Source organism: Schistocerca americana, chromosome 5 (genome assembly GCF_021461395.2).
Source record: "Schistocerca americana isolate TAMUIC-IGC-003095 chromosome 5, iqSchAmer2.1, whole genome shotgun sequence".
Taxonomy (NCBI): Eukaryota; Metazoa; Arthropoda; class Insecta; order Orthoptera; family Acrididae; genus Schistocerca; species Schistocerca americana.
The window spans coordinates 741,184,418-741,205,722 of NC_060123.1; positions in this window are offsets into that span (position 1 = coordinate 741,184,418).

Here is a 21,305-nt window from a genome sequence, read left to right on the forward strand (position 1 = left end):
AAGAAGCGTGAGACTTCTTAGAGTCTGTGCTTTGATCCTTTCCTATGAGACCAGTATTAGTTTCCGATACACCACTGCAGGTTCAATGTAATCCATTTACATACACATTGACGATGAAACACAGATATTACGTCGGAATTAAATACAAAAGGCACAATGCCGCCTTAAGTGCAATTAGAGTGAGACTTCTTAAAGTCTGTGCTTTGATCCTTTCCTGTGAGACCAGTATTAGTTTCCGATACACCACTGCAGGTTCAATGTATTCCTTGGACCTTCACATTGACGATGAAACACAGAAATCACATCGGAATTAAATACAAAAGGCACAATTCAGCCTTAAGTGCAAGAAGAGTGAGACTTCTTAGAGTCTGTGCTTTGATCCTTTCCTGTGAGACCAGTATTAGTTTCCGATACACCACTGCAGGTTCAATGTATTCCTTGGACATTCACATTGACGATGAAACACAGATATCGCGTCGGAATTAAATACAAAATGCACAATGCCGCCTTAAGTACAAGAATAGAGACTCTTCTTACAGTCGGTGCTTTGAGCATTCCCTGTGAGACCAGTATTCGTTTCCGATACACCACTGCAGGTTCGATGTATTCCTTGGACCTCCACACTGACGATGATACACAGATATCGCATCGGAATTAAATAGAAATGGCTTTAAGGACAAGAACAGAGCCTCTTCTTACAGTCGGTGATTTGATCTATTCCTGTGAGACCAGTATAAGTCTCCGATTCACCACTGCAGGTTCAATGTATTCCTTGGACATACTCATTGACGATGAACCACTGAAATTACGTCGGAATTACATACTAAAGGCACAATGCCGCCTTAAGTGCAAGAAGAGTGAGACTTCTTTGAGTCTGTGCTATGATCCTTTCCTATGAGACCAGTATTAGTTTCCGATACACCACTGCAGGTTCAATGTATTCCTTTTACATACACATTGGCGATGAAACTCTGATATTACATCGGAATTAAATACAAAAGGCACAATGCAGCCTTAAGTGCAAGAAGAGTGAGACTTCTTAGAGTCTGTGCTTTGATCCTTTCCTATGAGACCAGTATTAGTTACCGATACACCACTGCAAGTTCAATGTATTCCTTTTACATACACATTTATGATGAAACACTGAAATTACATTGGAATTAATTACAAAATGCACAATGCCGCCATAAGTGCAAGAAGCGTGAGACTTCTTATAGTCTGTGCTTTGATCCTTTCCTGTGAGACAAGTATTAGTTGCCAATACACCACCGTTGTGTCAATGTATTCCTTGGACCTTCACATTGACGATGAAACACAGAAATCGCATCGGAATTAAATACAAAATTCACAATGCTGCCTTAAGTACAAGAATAGAGACTCTTCTTACAGTCGGTGCTTTGAGCAGTCCCTGTGAGACCAGCATTAGTTTCCGATACACCACTGCAGGATCAATGTATTCCTTGGACATACACATTGACGATGAAACACTGAAATTACATCGGAATAAAATACAAAAGGCACAATGCCGCCTTAAGTGCAAGAAGTGTGAGACTTCTTAGATTCTGTGCTTCGATCCTTTCCTATGAGACCAGTATTAGTTACCGATACTCCACTGCAGGTTCAATGTATTCCTAGGATATACACATTGACGATGAAACACTGAAATTACATCGGAATTACATACTAAAGGCACAATACCACCTTAAGTGCAAGACGAGTGAGGCTTCTTTCAGTCTGTGCTTTGATCCTTTCCTATGAGACCAGTATTAGGTTCCGATACACCACTGCAGGTTCAATGTATTCCTTTTTCATACACATTGACGATTAAACACTGAAATTACATTTGAAATTAAATACAAAAGGCACAATGGCGCCTTAAATGCAATTAGAGTGAGACTTCTTAGAGCCTGTGCTTTGATCCTTTCCTGTGAGACCAGTATTAGTTTTCGATACACCACTGCAGGTTCAATGTATTTTTTGGGCTTTCACATTGACGATGAAACACAGAAATCACATCGGAATTAAATACAAAAGGCTCCATTCAGCCTTAAGTGCAAGAAGAGCGATACTTCTTAGAGTCTGTGCTTTGATCCTTTCCTGTGAGACCAGTATTAGTTTCCGATACACCACTGCAGGTTCATTGTATTTCTTGGACATTCACATTGACGATGAAGCACGGAAATTACATCGGAATTACATACAAAATGCACAATGCCGCCATGAGTTCAATAAGCGTCAGACTTCTTAGAGTCCGTGCTTTGATCATTTCCTATGAGACCAGTATTAGTTTCCGATACACCTCTGCAGGTTCAATGTAATCCTTTTACTTACACATTGACGATGAAACACTGAAATTACATCGGAATTAAATACAAAAGGCACAATGCCGCCTTAAGTTCAAGAAGAGTGAGACTTCTTAGGGTCTTTGATTTGATCCTTTCCTATGAGACCAGTATTAGTTTCCGATACACCATTGCAGGTTCACTGTATTCCTTTTACTTACACATGGACGATGAAACACAGAAATCGCATCGGAATTAAATACAAAACGCACAATGTCGCCTTAAGCACAAGAATAGAGACTCTTCTTACAGTCGGTGCTTTGAGCATTCCCTGTGAGACCAGTATTCGTTTCCGATACACCACTGCAGGTTCAATGTATTCCTTGGACCTTCACATTGACGATGAAACACAGATATCGCATCGTAATTAAATAGAAAAGGCACAATTCCGACTTAAGTACAAGAATAGAGATTCTTCTTACCGTCGGTGCTTTGATCTATTCCTGTGAGACCAGTATTAGTGTCCGATACACCACTGCAGGATCAATGTATTCCTTGGACACACACATTGACGATGAAACACAGAAATCACATCGGAATTAAATACAAAAGGCACAATTCAGCCTTAAGTGCAAGAAGAGTGAGACTTAATAGAGTCTGTGATTTGATCCTTTCCTGTGAGACCAGTATTAGTTTCCGATACATCACTGCAGGTTCAATGTATTCCTTGGACATTCACATTGACGATGAAACACGGAAATTACAACGGAATGACATACAAAATGCTCAATGCCGCCTTAAGTGCAAGAAGCGTCAGACTTCTTAGAGTCTTTGCTTTGGTCATTTCCTATGAGACCAGTATTAGCCTCCGATACACGACTGCAGGTTTAATGTATTCCTTGGACATTCACATTGACAATGAAACACTGAAATTACATCTGAATTACATACAAAAGGCACAATGCCGCCTTAAGTGAAAGAAGAGAGAGATTTCTTAGAGTCTGTGCTTTGATCCTTTCCTATGAGACGAGTGTTAGTTTCCGATACACCACTGCAGGTTCAATGTAATCCTTTTACATACACATTGACGATGAAACACTGATATTACGTCGGAATTAAATACAAAAGGCACAATGCCGCCTTAAATGCAAGGAGAGTGAAACTTCCTAAAGTCTGTGCTTTGATCCTTTCCTATGAGACCAGTATTAGTTTCCGATACACCACTGCAGGTTCAATGTATTCCTTTTACATACACATTGACCATGAAACACTGAAATTACATCGGAATTAAATACAAAACGCACAATGCCGCCTTAAGTGCAAGAAGAGTGAGACTTCTTAGAGTCTGTGCTTTGATCTTTTCCTATGAGACCAGTATTAGTTTCCGATACACCTCTGCAGGTTCAATGTAATCCTTTTACTTACACATTGACGATGAAACGGTAAAATTACATCGGAATTATATACAAAAGGCACAATGCCGCCTTAAGTTCAAGAAGAGTGAGACTTCTTAGAGTCTTTGATTTGATCCTTTCCTATGAGACCAGTATTAGTTTCCGATACACCACTGCAGGATCAATGTATACCTTTTACTTACACATGGACGATGAAACACAGAAATCGCATCGGAATTAAATACAAAAGGCACAATGCCGCCTTAAGTACGAGAATAGACACTCTTCTTACAGTCGGTGCTTTGATCCATTTCTGTGAGACCAATATTATTTTCCGATACACCACTGCAGGTTCAATGTATTCCTTGGACATTCACATTGACAATGGAACACTGAAATTACATCGGAAATACATATAAAAGGCCCAATGCCGCCTTAAGTGCAAGAAGAGTGAGACTTCTTAGAGTCTGTGCTTGGATCCTTTCATATGAGAAAGAATTAGTTTCCTATACACCACTGCAGGTTCAATGTATTCCTTGGAACTTCACATTGACGATGAGACACAGAAATCGCAATGGAATTAAAAACAAAAGGCGCAATCCCGCCTTAAGTACATGAATCGAGACTCTTCTTACAGTCGGTGCTTTGAGAATTCCCTGTGAGACCAGTATTAGTTTCCGATACACCACTGCAGGTTCAAAGTAATCCTTGGACCTTCACATTGGCGATGAAACACAGAATTCGCATCGGAATTAAATTCAAAATGTACAATGCCGCCTTAAGTACAAGAATAGAGACTCTTCTTACAGTCGGAGCTTTGATCCTTTCCTGTGAGACCAGTATTAGTTACCGTTACACCACTGCAGGTTCAATGTATTCCTTGGACATTCACATTGACGATGAAACACTGAAATTGCATTGGAATTAAATACAAAAGGCACAATGCCGCCTTTAGTGCAAGAAGAGTGAGACTGCTAAGAGTCTGTGCTTTGATCCTTTCCTGTGAGACCAGTATTAGTTTCCGATACACCACTTCAGGTTCAATGTATTCCTTGGACATTCACATTGACGATGAAACACTGAAATTACATCAAAATTAAATACATAAGGCACAATGCCGCCATAAATGCAAGAAGAGTGAGACTTCTTAGTGTCTGTACTTTGGACCTTTCCTGTGAGACCAATATTAGTTTCCGATACACCACTGCAGGTTCAGAGTAATCCTTGGACCTTCACATTGGCGATGAAACACAGAAATCGCATCGGAATTAAATACAAATGGCACAATGCCGCCTTAAGTAAAAGAATGGAGTCTCTTCTTACAGTCGGTGCTTTGAGCAGCTCCTGTGAGACCAGTATTAGTTTCCGATACATCACTGCAGGGTCAATGTATTCCTTGGACATTCACATTGACGATGAAACACAGAAATCGCATCGGATTTAAATACAAAAGGCACAATGCTGCCTTAAGTACAATAATCGGGACTCTTCTTACAGTCGGTGCTTTGAGCATTCCCTGTGAGACCAGTATTACTTTCCGATACACCACTGCAGGTTCAATGTATTCCATGGACATACACATTGACGATGAAACACTGAAATTACATCGGAATTAAATACAAAAGGCACAATGCCGCCTTAAGTGCAAGAAGAGTGAGACTTCGTAGAGTCTGTGCTTTGATCCTTTCCTGTGAGACCAGTATTAGGTTCAGATAAACCACTGCGGGTGCAATGTATTCCTTGGACCTTCACATTGACGATGAAACACAGAAATCGCATCGGAATTAAATACAAAAGGCACAATGCCGCCTTAAGTACGAGAATAGAGACTCTTCTTACAGTCGGTGCTTTGATCCATTTCCGTGAGTCCAATATTAGTTTCCGATACACCACTGCAGGTTCAATGTATACCTTGGACATTCACATTGACGATGAAACACTGAAATTACATCGCAATTACATACAAAAGGCACAATGCCGCCTTAAGTGTAAGAAGAGTGAGACTTCTTAGAGTCTGCGCTTTGATCCTTTCCTATGAGACCAATATTAGTTTCCGATACATCACTGCAGGTTCAATGTATTCTTTTTACATACACATTGAGGATGAAACACTGAAATTACATCGGAATTAAATACAAATGGCACAATGCCGCCTTAAGTGCAAGAAGAGTGAGACTTCATAGAGTCTGTGCATTGATCCTTTCCTGTGAGACCAGTATTAGTTTCCGATACACCACTGCAGGTTCAGTGTATTCCTTAGACCTTTACATTGACGATGAAACACAGAAATCGCATCGGAATTTAATACAAAACGCACAATGCCGCATTAAGTACAAGAATAGAGACTCTTCTTACAGTGGGTCCTTTGATGCTTTTCTGTGAGACCAGTATTAGTTTCCGATACACCACTGCAGGTTCAATGTATTCCTTGGATATTCACATTGACGATGAAACACTGAAATTACATCGGAATTAAATACAAAAGGCACAATGCCGCCTTAAATGCAAGAATAGTGAGACTTCTTAGCGTCTATGCTTTGATCCTTTCCTATGAGACCAGTATTTGTTTCCGATACACCACTGCAGGTTCAATGTATTCCTTTTACATACAGATTGGCGATGAAACACTGATATTACATCGGAATTAAATACAAAAGGCACAATGCTGCCTTAAGTGCAAGAAGAGTGAGACTTCTTAGAGTCTGTGCTTTGATCCTTTCCTATGAGACCAGTGTTAGTTACCGATACACCACTGCAGGTTCAATGTATTCGTTTTACATACACATTTATGATGAAACACTGAAATTACATTGGAATTAATTACAAAATGCACAATGCCGCCATAAGTGCAAGAAGCGTGAGACTTCTTATAGTCTGTGCTTTGATCATTTCCTATGAGACCAGTATTAGTTTCCGATACACCATTGCAGGTTCACTGTATTCCTTTTACTTACACATGGACGATGAAACACAGAAATCGCATCGGAATGAAATACAAAACGCACAATGCCGCCTTAAGCACAAGAATAGAGACTCTTCCTACAGTCAGTGCTTTGAGCATTCAGTGTGAGACCAGTATAAGTTTCCGATACACCACTGCAGGATCAATGTATTCCTTGGACATTCACATTGACAATGAAATACTGAAATTACATCGGAATTAAATACAAAATTCGCAATGCCGCCTTAAATACAAGAATAGAGACTCTTCTTACAGTCGGTGCTTTGAGCATTCCCTGTGAGACCAGCATTAGTTTCCGATACACCACTGCAGGATCAATGTATTCCTTGGACATACACATTGACGATGAAACACTGAAATTACATCGGAATAAAATACAAAAGGCACAATGGCGCCTTAAATGCAATTAGAGTGAGACTTCTTAGAGCCTGTGCTTTGATCCTTTCCTGTGAGACCAGTATTAGTTTTCGATACACCACTGCAGGTTCAATGTATTCTTTGGACTTTCACATTGACGATGAAACACAGAAATCACATCGGAATTAAATACAAAAGGCTCCATTCAGCCTTAAGTGCAAGAAGAGTGATACTTCTTAGAGTCTGTGCTTTGATCCTTTCCTGTGAGACCAGTATTAGTTTCCGATACACCACTGCAGGTTCATTGTATTTCTTGGACATTCACATTGACGATGAAGCACGGAAATTACATCGGAATTACATACAAAATGCACAATGCCGCCATGAGTTCAATAAGATTCAGACTTCTTAGAGTCTGTGCTTTGATCATTTCCTATGAGACCAGTATTAGTTTCCGATACACCTCTGCAGGTTCAATGTAATCCTTTTACTTACACATTGACGATGAAACACTGAAATTACATCGGAATTAAATACAAAAGGCACAATGCCGCCTTAAGTTCAAGAAGAGTGAGACTTCTTAGGGTCTTTGATTTGATCCTTTCCTATGAGACCAGTATTAGTTTCCGATACACCATTGCAGGTTCACTGTATTCCTTTTACTTACACATGCACGATGAAACACAGAAATCGCATCGGAATTAAATACAAAACGCACAATGCCGCCTTAAGCACAAGAATAGAGACTCTTCCTACAGTCAGTGCTTTGAGCATTCAGTGTGAGACCAGTATAAGTTTCCGATACACCACTGCAGGTTCAATGTAATCCTTGGACCTTCACAATGACGATGAAACACAGAAATCCCATCTGAATTAAGTACAAAAGGCACAATGCCGCCTTAAGTACAAAAATAGAGACTCTTCTTACAGTCGGTGATTTGAGCATTCCGTGTGAGAGCAGTATTCGTTTCCGATACACCACTGCAGGTTCAATGTATTCCTTGGACCTTCAAATTGACGATGAATCACAGATATCGCATCGGAATTAAATAGAAAAGGCACAATGCTGATTTAAGTACAAGAATAGAGATTCTTCTTTCAGTCGGTGCTTCGATCCATTCCTGTGAAACTAGTATTAGTTTCTGATAAACCACTGCAGGTTCAATGTATTCCTTGGACTTTCACATTGACGATGAAACACAGAAATCGCATGGGAATTAAATACAAAAGGTGCAATGCCGCCTTAAGTACATGAATCGAGACTCTTCTTACAGTCGGTGCTTTGACAATTCCCTGTGAGACCAGTATTAGTTTCCGATACACCACTGCAGGTTCAATGTATTCCTTGGACATACACATTGACGATGAAACACAGAAATCGCATCGGAATTAAATACAAAAGGCACAATGCCGCCTTAAGAACAAGAATAGAGACTCTTCTTACAGTCGGTGCTTTGAGCATTCCCTGTGAGACCAGTATTCGTTTCCGATACACCACTGCAGGTTCAATGTATTCCTTGGACCTTCACATTGACGATGAAACACAGATATCGCATCGTAATTAAATAGAAAAGGCACAATTCCGACTTAAGTACAAGAATAGAGATTCTTCTTACAGTCGGTGCTTTGATCTATTCCTGTGAGACCAGTATTAGTGTCCGATACACCACTGCAGGTTCAATGTATTCCTTGGACACACACATTGACGATGAAACACAGAAATCACATCGGAATTAAATACAAAAGGCACAATTCAGCCTTAAGTGCAAGAAGAGTGAGACTTAATAGAGTCTGTGATTTGATCCTTTCCTGTGAGACCAGTATTAGTTTCCGATACATCACTGCAGGTTCAATGTATTCCTTGGACATTCACATTGACGATGAAACACGGAAATTACATCGGAATGACATACAAAATGCTCAATGCCGCCTTAAGTGCAAGAAGCGTCAGACTTCTTTGAGTCTTTGCTTTGGTCATTTCCTATGAGACCAGTATTAGCCTCGGATACACGACTGCAGGTTTAATGTATTCCTTGGACATTCACATTGACAATGAAACACTGAAATTACATCTGAATTACATACAAAAGGCACAATGCCGCCTTAAGTGAAAGAAGAGAGAGATTTCTTAGAGTCTGTGCTTTGATCCTTTCCTATGAGACGAGTGTTAGTTTCCGGTACACCACTGCAGGTTCAATGTAATCCTTTTACATACATATTGACGATGAAACACTGATATTACGTCGGAATTAAATACAAAAGGCACAATGGCGCCTTAAATGCAAGGAGAGTGAAACTTCCTAAAGTCTGTGCTTTGATCCTTTCCTATGAGACCAGTATTAGTTTCCGATACACCACTGCAGGTTCAATGTATTCCTTTTACATACACATTGACCATGAAACACTAAAAATTACATCGGAATTAAATACAAAAGGCACAATGCCGCCTTAAGTGCAATTAGAGTGAGACTTCTTAGAGTCTGTGCTTTGATCCTTTCCTGTGAGACCAGTATTAGTTTCCGATACACCACTGCAGGTTCATTGTATTCCTTGGACCTTCACATTGACGATGAAACACAGAAATCACATCGGAATTAAATACAAAAGGCACAATTCAGCCTTATGTGCAAGAAGTGTGAGACGTCTTAGAGTCTGTGCTTTGACCCTTTCCTGTGAGACCAGTATTAGTTTCCGATACACCACTGCAGGATCAATGTATTCCTTGGACATTCACATTGACAATGAAACACTGAAATTACATCGGAATTACAAACAAAAGGCACATTGCCGCCTTAAGTGCAAGAAGAGTGAGACTTCTAAGAGTCTGTGATTTGATCCTTTCCTATGAGACCAGTATTAGTTTCCGATACACCACTGTTGGTTCAGTGTATTCCTTTTACATACACATTGACAATGAAACACTGATATTACGTCGGAATTAAATACAAAAGGCCCAATGCCGCCTTAAGTGCAAGAAGAGTGAGACTTCTTAGAGTATGTGCTTTGATCCTTTCCTGTGAGACCAGTTTTAGTTTCCGATACACCACTGCAGACTCAAGGTATTCCTTGGACCTTCACATGGACGATGAAACATTGAAGTTACGTCGGAATTAAATACAAATGGCACAATGCCGCCTTAAGTACAAGAATTGGGACTCTTCTTACAATCGGTTCTTTCATCGTTTCCTGTGAGACCAGTATTAGTTTCCGATACACCACTGCAGGTTCAATGTATTCCTTTTACATACACTTTGACGATTAAACACTGAAATTACATCGGAATTAAATACAAAACGCACAATGCCGCCTTAAGTGCAAGAAGAGTGAGACTTCTTAGAGTCTGTGCTTTGATCTTTTCCTATGAGACCAGTATTAGTTTCCGATACACCTCTGCACGTTCAATGTAATCCTTTTACTTACACATTGACGATGAAACGGTAAAATTACATCGGAATTATATACAAAAGGCACAATGCCGCCTTAAGTTCAAGAAGAGTGAGACTTCTTAGAGTCTTTGATTTGATCCTTTCCTATGAGACCAGTATTAGTTTCCGATACACCACTGCAGGATCAATGAATACCTTTTACTTACACATGGACGATGAAACACAGAAATCGCATCGGAATTAAATACAAAAGGCACAACGCCGCCTTAAGTACGAGAATAGACACTGTTCTTACAGTCGGTGCTTTGATCCATTTCTGTGAGACCAATATTATTTTCCGATACACCACTGCAGGTTCAATGTATTCCTTGGACATTCACATTGACAATGGAACACTGAAATTACATCGGAAATACATATAAAAGGCCCAATGCCGCCTTAAGTGCAAGAAGAGTGAGACTTCTTAGAGTCTGTGCTTGGATCCTTTCATATGAGAAAGTATTAGTTTCCTATACACCACTGCAGGTTCAATGTATTCCTTGGAACTTCACATTGACGATGAAACACAGAAATCGCAATGGAATTAAAAACAAAAGGCGCAATGCCGCCTTAAGTACATGAATCGAGACTCTTCTTACAGTCGGTGCTTTGAGAATTCCCTGTGAGACCAGTATTAGTTTCCGATACACCACTGCAGGTTCAAAGTAATCCTTGGACCTTCACATTGGCGATGAAACACAGAATTCGCATCGGAATTAAATTCAAAATGTACAATGCCGCCTTAAGTACAAGAATAGAGACTCTTCTTACAGTCGGAGCTTTGATCCTTTCCTGTGAGACCAGTATTAGTTACCGTTACACCACTGCAGGTTCAATGTATTCCTTGGACATTCACATTGTCGATGAAACACAGAAATCGCATCGGATTTAAATACAAAAGGCACAATGCCGCCTTAAGTACAATAATCGGGACTCTTCTTACAGTCGGTGCTTTGAGCATTCCCTGTGAGACCAGTATTACTTTCCGATACACCACTGCAGGTTCAATGTATTCCATAGACATACACATTGACGATGAAACACTGAAATTACATCGGAATTAAATACAAAAGGCACAATGCCGCCTTAAGTGCAAGAAGAGTGAGACTTCGTAGAGTCTGTGCTTTGATCCTTTCCTGTGAGACCAGTATTAGGTTCAGATAAACCACTGCGGGTGCAATGTATTCCTTGGACCTTCACATTGACGATGAAACACAGAAATCGCATCGGAATTAAATACAAAAGGCACAATGCCGCCTTAAGTACGAGAATAGAGACTCTTCTTACAGTCGGTGCTTTGATCCATTTCCGTGAGTCCAATATTAGTTTCCGATACACCACTGAAGGTTCAATGTATACCTTGGACATTCACATTGACGATGAAACACTGAAATTACATCGCAATTACATACAAAAGGCACAATGCCGCCTTAAGTGTAAGAAGAGTGAGACTTCTTAGAGTCTGTGCATTGATCCTTTCCTGTGAGACCAGTATTAGTTTCCGATACACCACTGCAGGTTTAATGTATTCCTTGGACCTTCACATTGACGATGAAACACAGAGATCGCATCGGAATCAAATACAAAAGGCACAAAGCCGCATAAGTACAAGAATAGAGACTCTTCTTACATTCGGTTCATTGATCCTTTCCTGTGAGATCAGTATTAGTTTCCGATACACCACTGCAGGTTCAATGTATTCCTTGGACATTTACATTGACGATGAAACACTGAAATTACATCGGAATTAAATACAAAAGGCACAATGCCGCCTTAAATGCAAGAAGAGTGAGACTTCTTAGAGTCTGTGCTTTGATCCTTTCCTATGAGACCAGTATTAGTTTCCGATACACCACTGCAGGTTCAATGTTTTCCTTTTACATACACATTGACGATGAAACACTAATAGTACACCGGAATTAAATACAAAAGGCACAATGCCTGCTAGAAGAATGAGACTTCTTAGGGTCTGTGATTTGATCATTTCCTATGAGACCAGTATTAGTTTCCGAACACCACTGCAGGTTCTATGTGTTCCTTTTACATACACATTGACGATGAAACACTGAAATTACATCGGAATTAAATACAAAAGGAATAATGCCGCCTTAAGTGCAAGAAGAGTGAGACTTCTTAGAGTCTGTGCTTTGATCCTTTCCTGTGAGACCAGTATTAGTTTCCGATACACCACTGCAGGTTCAATGTATTCCATGGACATACACATTGACGATGAAACACTGATTTTACATCGGAATTGCATACGAAAGGCACAATGCTGCCTTCAGTGCAAGAAGAGTGAGACTTCTTTGACTCTGTGCTTTGATCCTTTCCTGTGAGACCAGTATTACTTTCCGATACACCACTGCAGGTTCAAAGTAACCCTTGGACCTTCACATTGACGATGAAACACAGAAATCGCATAGGAACTAAATACAAAAGGCACAATGCCGCCTTAAGTGCAAGAAGAGTGAGACTTCTTAGATTCTGTGCTTTGATCCTTTCCTGTGAGACAAGTATTTAGTTTCATATACACCACTGCAGGTTCAATGTATCCATTGGACAATCACATTGACGATAAAACACAGAAATCGCATCGGAATTAAATACAAAAGGCACAATGCCGCCATAAGTAGAAGAATAGAGACTCTTCTTACAGTCGGTGCTTTGAGCAGTCCCTGTGAGACCAGTATTAGTTTCCGATACACCACTGCCGGCTCAATGTATTCCTTGGACCTTCACATTGACGATGAAAGACTGAAATTACATCGGAATTAAAAACTAAAGGCACAACGCCGCCTTCTGTGCAAGAAGAGTGAGAATTCTTAGAGTCTGCACTTTGATCCTTTCCTGTGAGGCCTGTATTAGTTTCCGATACACCACTGCAGGTTCAATGTATTCCTTAGACATACACATTGACGATGAAACACTGAAATTACATCGGAATTAAATACAAAAGGCACTATGCCGCCTTAAGTGCAAGAAGAGTGAGACTTCTTAGATTCTGTGCTTTGATCCTTTCCTGTGAGACCACTATAAGGTTCCGATAGACATCTGCAGGCGCCATGTAATCCTTGGACCTTCACATTGACGATGAAACACAGAAATCGCATCGGAATTAAATACAAAAGGCACAATGCCGCCTTAAGTACGAGAATAGAGACTCCTCTTACAGTCGGTGCTTTGATCCATTTCTGTGAGACCAATATTAATTTCCGATACACCACTGCAGGTTCAATGTATTCCTTGGACATTCAAATTGACGATGAAACACTGAAATTAAATCGGAAATACATAGAAAAGGCACAATGCCGCCTTAAGTGCAAGAAGGGTAAGACTTCTTAGAGTCTGCGCTTTGATCCTTTCCTATGAGACCAATTTTAGTTTCCGATACATCACTGCAGGTTCAATGTATTCTTTTTACATACACATTGGGGATGAAACACTGAAATTACATCGGAATTAAATACAAAAGGCACAATGCCGCCTCAAGTGCAAGAAGAGTGAGGCTTCTTAGAGTCTGTGCTCTGATCCTTTCCTATGAGACCACTATTAGTTTCCGATACACCACTGCAGGTTCAATGTATTCCTTTTACATACACATTAACGATGAAACATTAACATTACATCGGAATTAAATACAAAAGGCACAATGCCGCCTTAAGTGCAAGAAGAGTGAGACTTCTTAGAGTCTCTGCTTTGATCCTTTCCTGTGAGACCAGTATTATTTTCCGATACACCACTGCAGGTTCAATGTATTCCTAGGACCTTCACATTGACGATGAAATACAGAAATTACATCGGAATTATATACAAAAGCCACAATGACGCCCTAAATGAGAGAAGAGTGAGACTTCTTAAAGTCTGTGATTTGATAATTTCCTTTGAGACCAGTATTAGTTTCCGATACACCACTGCAGCTTCAATGTATTCCTTGGACCTTCACATTGACGACGAAACACAGAAATCGCTTTGGAATTAAATACAAAAGGCACAATGCCACCTTAAGTACAAGAATATAGACACTTCTTACAGTCGGTCCTTTGATCCTTTCCTATGAGACCAGTATTAGTTTCCGATAAACCACTACAGGTTCAATTTATTGCTTAGAAATTCACATTGATGATCAAACACTAAAATTACATCGGAATTAAATACAAAAAAACAATGCCGCCTTAAGTGCAAGGAGAGTGAGACTTCATAGAGTCTGTGCTTTGATACTTTCCTATGAGACCAGTATTAGTTTCCGATACACCACTGCAGGTTCAATGTATTTCTTGGAAATTCACATTGATAACGAAACACAGAAATCGAATCGGAATTAAATACAAAAGGCACAATGCCGCCTTAAGTACGAGAATATGGACTCTACTTACAGTCGGTGCTTTGATCCTTTCCTGTGAGACGAGTATTAGTTTCCGATAAACCACTGCAGGTTCAATGTATTCCTTAGAAATTCACATTGACGATCAAACACTAAAATTACATCGGAATTAAATACAAATGGCACAATGCCGCCTTAAGTGCAAGAAGTGTGAGACTTCTTAGAGTCTGTGCTTTGATACATTCCCATGAGACCAGTATTAGTTTCCGATACACCACTGCAGGTTCAATGTATTCCTTTTACAAACACATTGACGACCAAACACTAAAATTACATCGGAGTTAAATACAAATGGCAGAATGCCGCCTTAAGTGCAAGAAGAGTGAGACTTCTTAGGGTCTGTGCTTTGATACTTTCCTATGAGACCAGAATTAGTTTCCGATACACAACTGCAGGTTCAATGTATTTCTTGGACCTTCACATTGACAGCGAAACACAGAAATCGCATCGGAATTAAATACAAGAGGCACAATGCCGCCATAAGTACAAGAATATGGACTCTTCTCACAGTCGGTGCTTTGATCCTTTCCTGTGAGACCAGTATTAGTTTCCGATACACCACTGCAGGTTCAATGTATTCCTTGGACATTCACATTGACGATGAAAAACTGATATTACATCCGAATTAAATACAAAAGGCACAATGCCGCCTTAAATGCATGAAGAGAGAGACTTCTTCGAGTCTGTGCTTTGATTCTTTCCTATGGAACCAGTATTAGTTTCCGATACACAACTGCAGGTTCAATGTAATCCTTTTACATACACATTGACGATGAAACACTGAAATTACATCGGAATTAAATACAAAAGGCACAATGCCGCCTTAAGTGCTAGAAGAGTCAGACTTCTTAGAGTCTGTGCTTTGATCCTTTCCTGTGAGACCAGTTATAGTTTCCGATACACCACTGCAGGTTCAATGTATTCCTTGGACCTTCACATTAACGATGAAACACAGAAATCGCGTCGGAATTAAATACAAAAGGCACAATGCCGCCTTAAGTACAAGAATAGAGTCTCTTCTTACAGTCGGTGCTTTGATCCATTCCTGTGAGACCGGAATTATTTTGCGATACACCACTGCAGGTTCAATGTATTCCTTTTATATACACATTGACGATGAAACACTGAAATTACATCGGAATTAAGTACAAAAGCCACAATGCCACCTTAAGTGCAAAAGGAGTGAGACTTCTTAGAGTCTGTACTTTGATCCTTTCCTATGAGACCAGTATTGGTTTCCGATACACCACTGCAGGTTCAATGTATTCCTTTTATACACACATTGACGATGAAACACTTAAATTACATCGGAATTAAGTACAAAAGGCACAATGCCGCCTTAAATGCAAGAAGAGTGAGACTTCTTAGAGTCTGTGATTTCATCCTTTCCTGTGAGACCAGTATTTGTTTCCGATACACCACTGCAGGTTCAATGTATTCCTCGGACCTACACATTAACGATGAAACACAGAAATCGAGTCGGTATTAACTACAATAGGCACAATGCCGCCTTAAGTGCAAGAATAGTGACTCTTCTTACAGTCGGTGCCTTGATCCTTTCCTATGAGACTAGTATTAGTTTGCGATACACCACTGCAGGTTCAATGTATTCCTTGGACCTTCACATTAACGATGAAACACAGAAATCGCGTCGGAATTAAATACAAAAGGCACAATGCCGCGTTAAGTACAAGAATAGAGACTCTTCTTACAGTCGGTGCTTTAAGCATTCCCTGTGAGACCAGTATTAGTTTCCGATAGACCACTGCATGTTCAATGTATTCCTTTTACATACACATTGACGATGAAATACTGAAATTACAACGGAATTGAATACAATAGGCACAATGCCACTTTAAGTGCATAAGGAGTGAGTCTTCTTAGAGTCTGTATTTTGATCCTTCCATATGAGACCAGTATTAGTTTCCGATACACCACTGCATGTTCCATGTATTCCTTTTACACACACATTGACGATGAAACACTGAACTTACATCGGAATTAAATACAAAGGGCACAATGCCGCCTTAAATGCAAGAAGAGTGAGACTTCTTAAAGTCTGTGCTTTGATGGTTTCCTATGAGACCAGTATTAGTTTCCGATACATCACTGCAGGTTCAATGTATTCCTTTTACATACACATTGACGATGAAACACTGAAATTACATCGGAATTAAATACAAAAGGCACAATGCCGTCTTAAGTGCAAGAAGAGTGAGACTTCTTAGAGTCTGTGATTTGATCCTTTCCTGTGGGACCAGTAGTCGTTTCCGATACACCACTTCAGGTTCTATGTATTCCTTGGACCTTCACATTAAAGGCGAAACACAGAAATCGCGTCGGAATTAAATACAAAAGGCACAATGCCGCCTTAAGTACAAGAATAGAGACTCTTCTTACAGTCGGTGCTTTGATCCTTTCCTGTGAGACCAGTATTAGTTTCCGATACACCACTGCAGGTTCTATGTATTCCTTGGATATTTACATTGGCGATGAAACACTGACATTACATCGGATGTAAATACAATATGCACAATGCCACCTTAAGTGCAAAAGGAATTGAGACTTCTTATAGTCTGTGCTTTGATCCTTTCCTATGAGACCAGTATTAGTTTCCGATACACCACTGCAGGTTCAATGTATTCCTTTTACATACACATTGACGATGAAAAACTGATATTACATCGGAATTAAATACAAAAGGCACAATGCCACCTTAAGTACAAAAGGAGCGAGACTTCTTAGAGTCTGTGCTTTGATCCTTTCCTATGAGACCAGTATTAGTTTCCGATACAACACTGCAGATTCAATGTATTTCTTTTACATACACATTGACGATGAAACACTGATATTACATCGGAATTAAATACAAGAGGCACAATGCCACCTTAAGTACAAAAGGAGTGAGACTTCCTAGAGTCTGTGATTTGATCCTTCCCTGTGAGACCAGTATTCGTTTCCGATACACCACTGCAGGTTCAATGTATTCCATTTACATACACATTGACGATGAAACACTGAAATTACATCGGAATTAAATACAAAAGGCACAATGCCGCCTCAAATGCAAGAAGAGTGAGACTTCTTAAAGTCTGTGATTTGATCCTTTCCTATGAGACCAGTATTAGTTTCCGATACACCACTGCAGGTTCAATGTATTCCTTTTACATACACATTGACGATGAAACACTGAAATTATATCGGAATTAAATACAAAAGGCACAATGCCGCCTTAAATGTAAGAAGAGTGAGACTTCTTAGAGTCTGTGATTTGATCCTTTCCTGTGAGACCAGTATTCGTTTCCGATACACCACTGCAGGTTCAATGTATGCCTTGGAAGTTCACATTAACTACGAAATACAGAAATCGCTTCGGAATTAAATACAAAAGGCACAATGCCGCCTTAAATACAAGAATAGAGACTCTTCTTACAGTCGGTGCTTTGATCCTTTCCTGTGAGACCAGTATTAGTTTTCGATACACCACTGCAGGTTATATGTATTCCTTGTATATTCCCATTGACGATTAAACACTGAAATTACATCGGAATTGAATACAAAATGCACAATGCCATCTTAAGTGCAATAGGAGTGAGACTTCTTATAGTCTATGCTTTGATCCTTTCCTATGAGACCAGTATTAGTTTCCGATACACCACTGCAGGTTCAATGCATTCCTTTTACATACACATTGACGATGAAACACTGATATTACATCTGAATGAAATACAAAAGGCACAATGCCACCTTAAGTACAAGAGGAGTGAGACTTCTTAAAGTCTGTGCTTTGATCCTTTCCTGTGAGACCAGTATTCGTTTCCGATACACCACTGCAGGTTCAATGTATTCCTTGCACCTTCACATAAACGACGAAAACAAGAAATCGCGTCGGAATTAAATACAAACGGCACAGTGCCGCCTTAAGTACAAGAATAGAGACTCTTCTTACAGTCTGTGCTTTGATCCTTTCCTGTGAGACCAGTATTAGTTTCCGATACACCACTGCAGGTTCAATGCATTCCTTTTACATACACATTGACGATGAAACACTGAAATTACATCGGAATTAAATACAAAAGGCACAATGCCACCTTAAGTGCAAAAGGAGTGAGATCTCTAATAGTCTGTGCTTTGATCCTTTCCTATGAGACCAGTATTAGTTTCCGATACACCACTGCAGGTTCAATGTATTCCTTTTACATACACATTGCCGATGAAACACTGAAATTACATCGGAATTAAATTCAAAATGCACAATGCCACTGTAAGTGCAAAAGGAGTGGGACTTCTTATAGTGTGTGCTTTGATCCTTTCCTATGAGACCAATATTAGTTTCCGATACATCACTGCAGGTTCAATGTATTCCTTTTACAAACACATTGACGATGAAACACTGAAATTACATCGGAATTAAATACAAGAGGCACAATGCCACCTTAAGTACAAAAGGAGTGAGACTTCCTAGAGTCTGTGATTTGATCCTTCCCTGTGAGACCAGTATTCGTTTCCGATACACCACTGCAGGTTCAATGTATTCCATTTACATACACATTGACGATGAAACACTGAAATTACATCGCAATTAAATACAAAAGGCACAATGCCGCCTTAAATGCAAGAAGAGTGAGACTTCTTAAAGTCTGTGATTTGATCCTTTCCTATGAGACCAGTATTAGTTTCCGATACACCACTGCAGGTTCAATGTATTCCTTTTACATACACATTGACGATGAAACACTGAAATTATATCGGAATTAAATACAAAAGGCACAATGCCGCCTTAAATGTAAGAAGAGTGAGACTTCTTAGAGTCTGTGATTTGATCCTTTCCTGTGAGACCAGTATTCGTTTCCGATACACCACTGCAGGTTCAATGTATGCCTTGGACCTTCACATTAACTACGAAATACAGAAATCGCTTCGGAATTAAATACAAAAGGCACAATGCCGCCTTAAATACAAGAATAGAGACTCTTCTTACAGTCGGTGCTTTGATCCTTTCCTGTGAGACCAGTATTAGTTTTCGATACACCACTGCAGGTTATATGTATTCCTTGTATATTCCCATTGACGATTAAACACTGAAATTACATCGGAATTGAATACAAAATGCACAATGCCATCTTGAGTGCAATAGGAGTGAGACTTCTTATAGTCTATGCTTTGATCCTTTCCTATGAGACCAGTATTAGTTTCCGATACACCACTGCAGGTTCAATGCATTCCTTTTACATACACATTGACGATGAAACACTGATATTACATCTGAATGAAATACAAAAGGCACAATGCCACCTTAAGTACAAGAGGAGTGAGACTTCTTAAAGTCTGTGCTTTGATCCTTTCCTGTGAGACCAGTATTCGTTTCCGATACACCACTGCAGGTTCAATGTATTCCTTGCACCTTCACATAAACGACGAAAACAAGAAATCGCGTCGGAATTAAATACAAACGGCACAATGCCGCCTTAAGTACAAGAATAGAGACTCTTCTTACAGTCTGTGCTTTGATCCTTTCCTGTGAGACCAGTATTAGTTTCCGATACACCACTGCAGGTTCAATGCATTCCTTTTACATACACATTGACGATGAAACACTGAAATTACATCGGAATTAAATACAAAAGGCACAATGCCACCTTAAGTGCAAAAGGAGTGAGATCTCTAATAGTCTGTGCTTTGATCCTTTCCTATGAGACCAGTATTAGTTTCCGATACACCACTGCAGGTTCAATGTATTCCTTTTACATACACATTGCCGATGAAACACTGAAATTACATCGGAATTAAATTCAAAATGCACAATGCCACTGTAAGTGCAAAAGGAGTGGGACTTCTTATAGTGTGTGCTTTGATCCTTTCCTATGAGACCAATATTAGTTTCCGATACATCACTGCAGGTTCAATGTATTCCTTTTACAAACACATTGACGATGAAACACTGAAATTACATCGGAATTAAATACAAAAGGCACATTGCCGCCTTAAATACAAAATGAGTGAGATTTCTTAGAGTCGGTGCTTTGATTCTTTCCTATGAGATCAGTATTAGTATCCGATACACCACTGCAGGTTCAATGTATTCCTTTTACATATTCATTGACGATGAAACACTGAAATTACATCGGAATTAAATACAAAAGGCACAATGCCACCTTAAGAACAAAAGGAGTGAGACTTCTTAGAGTCTGTGCTTTGATTCTTTCCTATGAGATCAGTATTAGTTTCCGATACACCACTGCAGGTTCAATATATTCCTTTTACATACACATTGACGATGAAACACTGAAATTACATCGGAATTAAATACAAAAGGCACATTGCCGCCTTAAATACAAAATGAGTGAGACTTCTTAGAGTCTGTGCTTTGATTCTTTCCTATGAGATCAGTATTAGTTTCCGATACACCACTGCAGGTTCAATGTATTCCTTTTACATATTCATTGACGATGAAACACTGAAATTACATCGGAATTAAATACAAAAGGCACAATGCCACCTTAA